The following is a 10,303-nucleotide window of genomic DNA, read 5'->3' on the forward strand; positions in this document are numbered from 1 at the left end:
CCATTCTAGTAGACGTACAACTTCACTAAAATTCTGATTTTTTTCGTAAACTCTTCTTTCTTAAACTCTCTCGTTTACTTGTATTTATTATGGCAAATTTTCCATTTTAACATTTTGTTGCAATATATGACTCCCCCCCCCAAAAATTTTTTTTATAAAAAATTCCATATAAAATTGTGACTTTTTGCCATGATAATAAAACTCTGTTCTAGTATAATTAATATTTGAACTTTTTTTGTTATACTAAAAAATACCCAAAATATTTTCTTGTAATATTACAAATGTCTTTTTCACCACAAAATTTCGATTTTTTTCCTTTTTGTCTTTTTTTTATTTTTCTCTTTCTTTCTTTTTTCTTTCTGATTTTGATTACTGATTACTACAACCATAACATACAGATCTGAGCAAAAATAAATAAATAAAAATCTCATAATATGATCTGCTATTGTCCTGGCTTGGTCCTGTGAGTGACATGGGTGTCAGCCAATGACAATTTATGAATGTTTTTTTAATGTGATTTCTTATTGAATCTTCAATGAAGTGATTGAAAGTGATTTGTGTCTTTCATTGGGGGCATTAAAACACACCCTAACTAGCGAGGACAGGCTATATAACATTAGCTAACATTAGCTTTTCGTTGTCTTGTGAATGCATTCAAAGACATGTTGTGGTGGTACACATTTCAGTTGATCTTCTTTTTTTTGTGTGGGAAATGAAACGAGTCCAAACTTTGGACATTTGGTCTTTTATGGACTGTTTTCTGTCTAATTTTTACATCGTGTGGTGCATGCAACTGCAGTATCATCAATCCGTTTAGAAAAATGGCGACTCTTTGAGGTCAAGATTTTGCGTCAACATTTTTTCTAATGAAATTCTTTGTTTTCATTGTTGCAGCACTAGCTTGCCTATTGACATTTTTGGGGCAATTTTATGCTTCCTCCTTTGTGGGAACGAAAACATTTTGCATTACCCTTGAGCCCATGCATCACATGACGGCGCGTTGTGCATTTGTCAGCGTATTTTAAAGACCAATCCCGTTATCTTAGATGCAGCGACTTGCACAGGTGTGTCACGTTTTTTTCCACAACAATTGTTCATTACCTCTTTTGAACTTCCAGTGCTGATCTTTGGTAAGACCTGCGTGTATTCATGCATGTGCGTGCATATCTGTTTCCAGGCGGGCGTGTTGTTGAGTTCCGAAAGCAAGCGTGAATCACAGACGAATGCAAAATAAGGGCTCTTTGGCGAAAGACAAAGGTAAGCAATAGCGTTCACACTGCCGTTTTCTTTAATGGTGAGGTAGTCAAAAAAATAAAAATGTTGGCAAGTACAATGATTCAAGCGGAATGATTTTGAGCAATTTATATTAATATCACGTGCTGCTTTGGTATCGATTGTCTATTTGAATCCTTGATTAAGACATTAAAACTAGAGCACACTTTATTCTTGGGAACACATTCCAACAAAAGGTATAAAATCAGGCCCGGACTGGGCCATCGAGAGGGCGGGACAATTCCGGGTGGGCCGCCCTATATTTCAGGCCGCTTCATCTTATATTGACATTGTCAGGCCATTACATTATATATATATATATATATATAGCGCTGCCTGCCTGCCTTTGTTACTAAGAGTTACAATAATTTTTATAACAAAAACTTTAATAGACAAATAGAAACAATAACAACATAACTACAAAAATAACACGTAAAAGAGGCAAAACACAATCACAAGTGTTACTGGTAACAGCAACAAAGCATGATGGGAAAGCCTCCTACGATTACGACTTGCTCTCGCAAGTTAGCTACAGTCAGCTCAGAAATGGTGAGAATACATTTCAAAATAAGAGTACAATATTAGCTGCCTTAAATTTTGCTGGTTTAACTTCATAACTTAAGTGTGTCTTGTGAAGTGTAAAATGTCTTATCCCTTCTAATGTACATTTGCTTATTGGTTTACTTTTGTCCATTTTTGCCCATTTTATGTTAAGATATTTTGATCAAATGCAATATGAAAAATCGTTGGAGGGAATGCTCATCTATTTTACATTGATACACAAACTATCAAATTGTTTATGTTCATTAAAATGTGAACTAAAGTGGGCCGGTCTGAGCAATGAAATTCCAGGGCTGAAAATGTGTCGCAGTCCGGCCCTGGTCTAACTGCGTTATGTGATGTACAAAAAAAAAAAAAAGAAAAGGAATTCTCTTTGGTTTCCAAGAACTGCAGCAAAACTACAATTCAAGTAAGCACGATTGAACATTTTATACACTTGCAGTCGGGAGACTCTTACAAGAGAGAAATAAAACACAAGGTCCATCTAGAGAGACACGGAATTATTTGAACTGTAACGGGCACCGACTAAAATAACATCCGCGCTGTGGCGTGATTTAATGGAAGAGGGAAACGGTGTGTAGAGATGGCAAAGAGCGCTTTAAAGGTTTGCAAGATCGTCTTGCGTTTAGGGACAACATTGCTGGAAACTGGAAGCGCTATCGATATTTTCTAGCATCTAGCAACAAGACTGTTTCCTAAATGATTGTGAAGCTTTTGGGCAACTCCGTAATGTTATCATGTGTGGTGCTACTCTATTTAGCAGTGTAGTAGTGCATTTGAGATAGTGTTCTATAGACTTTCCGCATTCAAATGAATAGAAATGCCATTAATAATTACATTAACTCATTCACTGCCATTGACGACTATAGACGTCAAAAATTCATTTGAACTATTTTTATTAGTTTCACATTTTTTTCCCACTTTTGTTAACAAAAAACAGGTATTCAATTTGTGATTAATCGTGAGTTAACTATTGAAGTCATGCGATTAATTACAATTTAAACAATTTTTTTAATAATAATTTATTTTTTTGTTTAATTACTTAATTATTTAAACTCAAGATTAATCGCAAATTTTATATCTGTTCTATATGTACAATACATTTTTTTCTAGGTTTTCATACTCTTGTTAACAAAAGTGGAAAAAAATGTGAAACTAATAGAAATAGTACAAATTAATTTTTGACGTCTATAGCCGTCAATGGCAGTGAATGAGTTAAGGTTTCTTCAATGCTATTGTTTAGCCCGTCGATGGCGTTTCCCATTACGTGTTAGCATGAATTGTATGGTTAAATTGTGTGGTTGTTTTAAATACAAAAAAGTGTCATTTGTTTTATTCATCTTTAGTTTGACAGTAAACATCAACTGGGATTGGCATTAAACAGCTTGATTCCTTTTTTTTCTTCTTTTTTTTATGCTGCAATCTGCCAAACTGCTGATTGTTGTGAAGTGAGTCGAGTTCACTGCCACCTGTTCGCAATCGGCCGACGAGATAAGGACTCGGACCACATCACAGCAATGACTGCCATGATTGATAATGTGACAGTGTGGCACTTTTGTGCTCGTGTTTTTGTATGTTGTGCTGCCGAAAAGAGAAAAGTTCACAAAAATAAATAAATAAAATAGAGAAAAAAAACATTGTAGCACTGACACAAATAAGGGTGAATTTTACCCTATACAACAAAAGATACTGTCCGAGGGGTTTAGACAGCACATTATCATCACCATAAATAAACGTATGGCTCCGCAAATGCTAAACGGCGTCCAGCGTCCTGTGCAGCCATTGGCAAACAAATAGATTCAACACACAATCAAATGGATATGAATTGCCAGAAAGCAACTTGTACAGGAACGCTCCTTTATGGCCACAAAGCTGCTCCAAATAAATTGCCCACACACGCGGACGGGCGCATGCACCGAAGGAGGGGGGGAAAAAAAACACATCATCAGCAGTCACTTTATCACACCGGCCAGGGAAGGAATAACAACAACCCCAAAAGAAAAAAGGTCTGGAGCAAAAGAGGATAGGGAGAATGGAGCAGAATCGATATTCCAATACTCCCCTTGTCTGCTCCGCTGGCCCCCGACGTTATCCTCCATCATTGCGGCGGACACGGGGAAGACAAATGACTATGTGTGGGGAAACATAGGTTGGGGGTTGATGGGGACGCAAGATGTACTGTACGTTGCTAATATTAGCACTGACAATGACATTGTCTTTCCGCCGGCGTGAGACAAAAATCCAATTTGCACTAAAGATCCTTCGGCAAGAAGGGGAGACGTTCAGCTTGCAAAGTGAGATGCGACAAAAAAAAAAAAAAGTACATCTGAAAGGAGAATATCATGAGAAAACTAAGTTTATTTCAGTCCAGTGTAGGGATGGCGAATTATTTCAAAATTAATCATGAATTGGATTTTGGCTTCTCAAGACGTCAAAAACATTCAAATTGAACAAAAACGATTAATTTGTCAAACGGCGTGGTGTGTGTTTGCAAGTTGTTGTGGCGTGAACGCAGCCTGGATGCTCCGTGTTGCCTACGCAGCAAGCGTGTTACATGTATGCATACTTTCAACAGTTTAAAGACAACCCAGTTAGTTTAATGTAAAACTAAACACATCATAAAAATAATCACACATATTAAACACAAGACATGCTTCATTTTTAAAGCATAGCCAGTGCTAATGCTAAAGTCAATGTAAAATCCCATTTACGTGATAACAGGAAATTAGCTTCAAGCTCAGGGAGCGATATTCTTTCAAACGATGAACATTCGCATACAAATTCTGTAGGAACACAAACAGAGAAGTAATATTAGGCCGATACTGGCATTATTACAAGGTATCGGGTACGCAAAGGACGGCGATAAAAAATGTGGCATTGACTAAGTCCTCCTTGCCACTAGTAGGCACTAAACTGCAGCGGTTTGACAGATTTATGAATCATCACGTGCGCTAGATAGAAACAACTTTGTTTACAATGATCTGATATTGTGTTTATTAAAATTGTATGTATTAAAAGTGAGTACTCGAAAAAAATGTGTTATACAAACATGTCTAAAGTAGTTGCAATGTTTTACATGTATTTTGTCGAATAAATATTTTGTAGATTTAAGTAAACTGTAACTGTAAAGATAAAGAATAAATGTACATATAAAATATAATAAAGTTTTGACATTTTCAGTTTGGCTCTTTTTTTTAACTCATTTACTGCCATTGACGGTTATAAAAGTCAAAACATCTTTTTAATTTTTCTATTAGTTTAACATTTGTATTAATTTTTTTATTGCACATTTAGAACAGATATAAAATGTGTGGTTAATCGTGAGTTAACTATTGAAGTCATGCGATTAATCACAATAAAAAAATGTTTTGCCTGATGCCCTTAGTTTTTAATAATCATCTTGTCAAGCAATTACAATTTTTAATTGTAATTAATCGCATGACTTGACTAGTTAACTCACGATTAATCACAAATTTGATATCGGTTCTAAATGTACAATAAAAAAATCTAGGTTTTCATATTCTTGTTAACAAAAGTGGGAAAAAAAATGTTAAACTAATAGAAATAGTTAAAATTAATTGTTGACGTCAATGGCAGTGAATGAATAAAAATAAAATAAAATGTATTTATTTTGCCAATGTGACGGTTAAAAAAAAGGATTTAGTACTTTACTGCCATAAATTCTTCTTTTTTTTTTAATTATGAAAAATGTGCGGCGTCAGGCAATTAAACTTTTTAATCGTAATTAATCGCATAACTTCACTAGTTAACTCGCGATTAATCACAAATTTCATATCTGTTCTAAATGTATAATTTAAAAAAAGTCTAGGCTTTCATACCCTTGTTAACAAAAATGGGAAAAAAAATTAAACTTATAGAAATAGTTCAAATGAATTTTTGACGTCTTTAGCCGCCAATGGCAGTGAATGAGTTAATCTAGTTTCTATTCATCCAGGTAGCTTGCTCGTAATAACTAATTCCTTACTGCGCGTCTTTATCAGCCGTACATCAACTTAGGCACGAAATTGCGCTGCCTGCTCCAAACCCTCAAGGGATGCACAATCACACAGCGCCGCAGCGCAGTCACATCACTTCCTCGCGGTAGTCGTACCAACATGAGAGTGCCGGCTGTACCGAATATGTGGGGGTTCGCAGAGTGACAAGCGGGTTGCAAACAAAAGGTGGCGGGATAAGGCAAAGAGGGGAGGAGAGGGGGAAACGAAACGCTCCCTTTGTAGCACAAAGGCCTCTCTGTTGTTGTTTTTTATCCGCACTGGCTTCAAAGTGCCAACGTCTGGTTTTGATTCCTGGCAGCAGCAAGAAGCAGAAGTCCCTCTGTTGCCTTATCACACATCTCCCCCGCCCAGACGGAAAGCACGGCCCCCGCGTCAGCCACGTTTTGACAAATTCGATTTCCGCCCTGACTGATGCCGAATCAACAGCTCGAACAAAGTGGAGACAGAAAAAAAGGTGGGCCTCGCCAACGGGAGCTCAAATATAAGCGACGTCGACATAAAAGACAGCAAACGCAATTAAAAGACCTCCCCAATGTTTGCGTCTTTCATCTAGTAAAAAAATAAATAATTCAAATTCAACCAGGCACCTTCGTATTTTATCGACATCGCCAGATCACAGGCGCGGTTCGTTGGCCCGCCAACTTGCGATAAGATTTATTGAAGCTTACGTGCGTGTAATTAGAAATTATTGAAATGTACGGTCCCTGTAGTCAAAATATCGCTGCCAAGTCAATATCTATCGAGAGCGCGGCTCACAAGAGCGACGCGCGCTAAATGAGCAGAAAAAAGGTTGGTGGCTGGATGGACTACTAATGAAAGGAAAACACAGACATTGTAAAAAGCCCAAACAGTCAAACGTCAGCTACCAAACACTAAGTACAAACATCACTTTTTCCAACCCTAATGATCAACAATCAACTACAACGTTCACTAACCTTAACTCATTCACTGCCATCGACGGCTATAGACGTCAAAAATTCATTTGAACTATTTCTATTAGTTGAACATTTTCCCCACTTTTGTTAACAAGAATATAAAAACCTAGATATACATTTTATTGTACATTTTAAACAAATATAAAAAATTTAATTAATCATGACTTTTTAACTTTTGAAGTCATGCGATTAATTACAATTACAAATTTTAATCGCCTGACGCGATAAAAAAGAAAAGAAAATATTATAAAAATTAGGGGCATCAGGAGATTAACATTTTTAATTGTATTTAATTGCATGACCTTACTAACCTTAACTCATTCACTGCCATCGACGGCTATAGACGTCAAAAATTCATTTGAACTATTTCTATTCGTTGAACATTTTCCCCACTTTTGTTAACCAGAATATAAAAAACTAGAAAAAAATTGTATTGTACATTTTGAACAGATATAAAATTTGTAATTAATCATGACATAACTATTGAAGTCATACGATTAATTACAATTTTAAAAAATTATCGCTTGACGCGATAAAAGAAAAGAAAAGGGGCGTCAGGCGATTAAATTTTTTAATTGTATTTAATTGCATGACTTGACTAGTTAACTCACGAATAATCACAAATTTTATAACTGTTCTAAATGTACAATTGTTTCCCCTAGGTTTTCATAGTCTTGTTAACAAAAGTGTGTGTGGGGGGGGGGGGGGATGTTGAACTAATAAAAATAGTTCAAATGAATTTTTGACGTCTATAGCCGTCAATGGCAGTGAATGAGCTAATAATCAGCTACAGAGGTGTTTTGACTTGGGTGTTATGAATTTGATATTTATTTATTTATTCACTTATACTTCTTGTTGTTCATTTATTGATGTCAACTTTATTTGCTTGTCATGTTTGCTTTGTTCTTCTTGTTTTACTTCTCTTTACTGCATGACTGATTTATGATGCATGCACAGCACTTTGTATGCAACAATGCTGGTTTTAAAGCGCCTTATAAATAAAGTTGAGTTGACCGCTGAATAAGACCGAAGACTCGTCTCAGACAATAACGCCGCCTTTTTACATTACAAGACCTAGATTAGCTTTATAATAGCCTGCACTTCTGCCGTGCCGTAGTTATTTTCGGAAAGACGGGACGCTCGACGTGAAATTGCCTCCATTTGTGAATGCGCTACTGTGACATTTACCGCAATGTTGGGCTAATTATCAAACGACGTTTGGGCATATCATGACAGGCGCTCGTCATTTCCAAGGGATTGCGAAACGCGGGCGGAATTTCGAATGAAGGACAGGGATGCAAATGAACTTGACCGCTCTTAAAAGAAACATATGGCAGATCACATGAGATGAGATCGAGCGAGGCAGCCCGAATGCAAGAATATCACAACCGCATGGTTCAAAGTAATTCATTCCCTGTATTGCAATCAGCGTGGATGTCTGAATAAAACTGTTGCGAACGCAAAGACAGGCTGGCGCACACCTTCTTTAATGAGACCGCCGCACACGCCATTAATGTCTGTTGACTGCCAGCAGCGTCGCCACCCTGTCTTTTTGACGGTCTTCCTACCTGTCGTTGCCGAGGAAGGGGTGGAAAAGAAAGTGCGTCCATGTGTGGCAAAGCCAGGTGCCGTTGCTGCAGATTATAATGAACACGTCGCAGACAGAAGGCACGTGGGATGCAGTGGTGCAACGGATCACAAAAGTCACGGTTCGGATCGAATCGCGGATTTGAGCCGCGGATCGTTTTTCGGATCGGCAAAAAAAAAAGAAAGAAGAAGAAATAGTACTTTGTCTTCATGTAAAATGCTTTTCCCCATTAAAAAAAAATCTATTCAAAATGTCCAATATGGCCGTATAGGATTTAGTGTCTTCATTTATTTTGTAAAACGTTTTTTCCCATTAAATGAAATCTTAAAAAATCATTCAAAATGTCTAACATAGCAGTTTAGGATTTAGGAACCAAACTTTAAGTGCAATATGAGGCAAAAAAATTCTCATTTTGTACATGTGTAAAATAGCAAGGTACTAAGGGCTTAAACTTGTGTTCCTACAATCTAAACGGCTATAACTGACATTTTGAGTCGAATGTTTTTTTTTAATGGGCAAAAGTGTCTTTTATCAAATAAATAAAGACACATTTCTATTTATCTTTTTTTAAATAGTGAAAAGACCTCAAGGTGTAATTTAAAGTACATTCCCTTCCTTTAAACCTGTAATGTGAATTACAAAGTAGCCTTGGTCCAAAATATTGAAAAATAATTCAAGTAAGCCAGTTACCAGCTGTCAAGCTCATTTACAGCTAATGCTAACAGCTAGCTGCAAGCGAGCCAGTAACCACTTACAGTATGTCAGAGACTTCTGCCGTATTAAACAACGACGGCGTAATTAATTAGCGGTTTCTTAGCGTCCTAAATTAGCGAATCGAACGAACGAACGTCTAACAGGGAAGTCAAGCTAGCCATCAAGCTACGAAGTCAAGCTAGCCATCAAGCTACGAAGTCAAGCTAGCCATCATGCCACGACGTGGGCCACTTTCCCTTTCAAAGTAAATGTCTGCTACGGCTATTTGCATTGCCATCAATGTAAACAAACTTTATTTTGAAGTTAGCTTGATCGTAAGCGGTGTGTTACGTTGAGTATGTTTCAGCTTCCTTGACATGTCTGGTGTCCTCTGTGAATGCGCACTTTGCCATTGTGCTGTTCCTGGACCAGCCGGGACAGCGGTTTAGAATGTGGTCTGTAACCTTAGGTAGGTTTGGATCTACATTTTTTTTTTTTTAGGTTTTCAGACTTTTATCCTGAGGTGGGGAGTGATTATGATGGAGTAGATATGAATGAATGGTCGTGTTCTTTTTGTATGTGACAAACTGTTCAATGCATTCATAACTATAAAACGAAGAGTCTCACATGAATATGACATATTTGAAATACACAGTGTGCAAAAGCTCAGACTCTCTAAGCCACAAAATAATTTGCAGACGCCGGCGGGTGACTGGGGCGCTTTATGATAAATAACGTCTACGTGACGGGCTGATGATGTAATGATGCATCATCATCTGACGCCAAGCATTTTGAACCTGTTTAAAATGCAGCAACAGGGGCCGCTTTGCCACCCACCAGCCTTCTCCTGTCGCCGCCTTGGCCTGGAAAAGCGTTTCACGCTCTGTCTCTTCAGCGATGCCTCTGAACACCCCCCCCCCCCCGCCCCCCACACACACCCCCCACCATCATACGCAGACACTCTTGGCTCTGGCTGCTACTTTCCTAAAAATGTGTTTTCAACCAAATTCCAGAAAAGCTCGCTCCCTCAAAAGGTGTTGCTCTACACTTTGCAAGGAACTTGGCACCTTTGCTGGTTTTAAACGAATAGCTGCATACACAAAGTTAGTGAATAAGTCAAATATGTAACCTACTGTGATAGCGTATAAACAATTTAGCACTAACCGACTTTTTAGAACGGTGTTTTGCATACGTTTGACAGCAAATACCACCAGGTCCAACAACCGATTTCTCAGCCT

General features: G+C 37.6%; 1 long non-coding RNA gene across 1 annotated transcript in view; it reads left to right on the top strand.

Moving 5' to 3' along the window:
- The window catches only part of LOC147162395 (uncharacterized), a 43,686-nt gene extending 42,431 nt beyond the window's left edge, over positions 1-1,255 (top strand). Inside the window, exon 3 of the long non-coding RNA XR_015097083.1 lies at positions 1,178-1,255. This is a non-coding gene — a long non-coding RNA (uncharacterized LOC147162395). The remainder of the gene's footprint in view (positions 1-1,177) is intronic.
- The last annotated feature ends 9,048 nt before the right edge of the window (positions 1,256-10,303 follow it).

This window comes from Leptonotus elevatus, chromosome 14 (genome assembly GCF_054856555.1).
Source record: "Leptonotus elevatus isolate MCC_2025b chromosome 14, RoL_Lele_1.0, whole genome shotgun sequence".
Taxonomy (NCBI): domain Eukaryota; kingdom Metazoa; phylum Chordata; class Actinopteri; order Syngnathiformes; family Syngnathidae; genus Leptonotus; species Leptonotus elevatus.